Below are 1,513 nucleotides of genomic sequence, written 5' to 3'. Positions count from 1 at the left end.
AAATACTTTCGGACCCAGCTTCAGCCACAGAGAAAGGTTTCAAAGATGCGTTTTAAAATTCGGCTCCTACTTGCTTCATTTTGTGTATATAAAAGCTATCTAATACCACACCCCACTCCGCCCCGCCCCCCGCAAAAAAGTTGCTTTCTCATATCATTTTTTGGTGTTTTCCTTCTTGTTCAAACACAAACATCTTAACAATTGACCCATTAAGACACCCAACCCAAGCTCACATGCTTGATTTGGTAAGCTTGACCTCTGGTCCTAATGGAAATCCTTAACAGTCCTGGGAAAAATACTTGAGACATCAGGGTTCTAGGTTTATAAAAGTAATCCCCTTACATTCATGTTTTTTAAAATAGTGCAGTCTCCACACCAATCCAAAATTGTGCTGGAATGGAGTAAACGAAAAGGTGCACTTTCATTAATAATAACAAAATTACACAAATATCTTCCTTAGAGAAAAATAAGTTGACGGAAAATGAAAACATTGGTTCATTAAAAAATAATCGGTAGTTTGAAAAGACAGTATTCCCACCCAGCCTTAAAATTTGTGTTTCGAATATTAGGTGAAGCATTTGTTTCTTTACAATCAGCCAAAGGGGGGTACTAAAGACCTTAGAACTTTTAGAGTCTTGTCCTGGTTTTGCTAGAAAACTGTATCACCTTGAATAAGTCATTCCCTTCTCTGGGGCCTGATTCTATGTTCTGCAAAATGAGTTGCATTTACTTTTAATTCTATGCCCTCGGGCTCCTAGCTTTAAAATGAGCTGGGGGAAGAGACAAAGTTTCCAAAACTTCAGTCTGGCCTGCCCCCCAGAGGTCTCTCAGACTGGCCAATTACTCAGCCTAGGGGCACACCCAGCAGTGCTGATCATGCCCAAGCCGGAAGATAAGGCGTAGCTATGCGCTGGGCCTCGGGCTTCGGGGGCCACTCGCATTAACTTATCAATGTAGACCCTTCCTGGCCGGCCTTCCACCGTCCTCCGCAGCATCGGGAGGGATAAAGCCGCCAATCTGAAAGAAAGACCCTGCAGAGTAAAGACAAGTCTTTTCTAAGCTGTGCGAATGTGTCACTCGAAAGCCTGTTCCATTCCACCCCACGTGTTTCTGGAGTGGGGACCCAGGGGTTAAATTGGACCCCCTCATCGTCACCACCGTCCCGGGAAACCTGTCATTAAAGTCAATTAACTTTTCCCACACCCCTTGGCCGGCAACAATCCGCAGCTAGCTTCCTCCCGGGCTCCTAAATGCAACCAGATGGGAGGCCAACCTGCCCCCTCCGCTTGTCCGCAGGTCGGCCCGGAGGTTCCAGGGACGCTGCCTGGACCCGCGGCCCCAGGCGGGATCGGGGCAGGGCGGCCACATCGGGCCGGCCCCAGCGGCCCTGCGGCCAAGGTGGTTTGCTTAGCAGGCCCGGCTGCTTTCTGGCAGGAAATGAATAGCTCCCAGATGAGCTCAGGCAACCTGAGAAGTCGTGAGAACGGCGCGAACCCCCGCCCGTAGAGCCGGC

The 1,513-nt window shown here is 48.8% G+C and overlaps 1 pseudogene; it reads right to left on the bottom strand.

Moving 5' to 3' along the window:
• Positions 1 to 840: 840 nt before the first annotated feature.
• Positions 841 to 1,513, bottom strand: part of LOC102833860 — a 141,793-nt pseudogene continuing 141,120 nt past the window's right edge.

Source organism: Chrysochloris asiatica, unplaced genomic scaffold (genome assembly GCF_000296735.1).
Source record: "Chrysochloris asiatica unplaced genomic scaffold, ChrAsi1.0 scaffold00224, whole genome shotgun sequence".
NCBI classification, from domain to species: domain Eukaryota; kingdom Metazoa; phylum Chordata; class Mammalia; order Afrosoricida; family Chrysochloridae; genus Chrysochloris; species Chrysochloris asiatica.
This window is presented reverse-complemented; position numbering and strand designations above follow the sequence as displayed.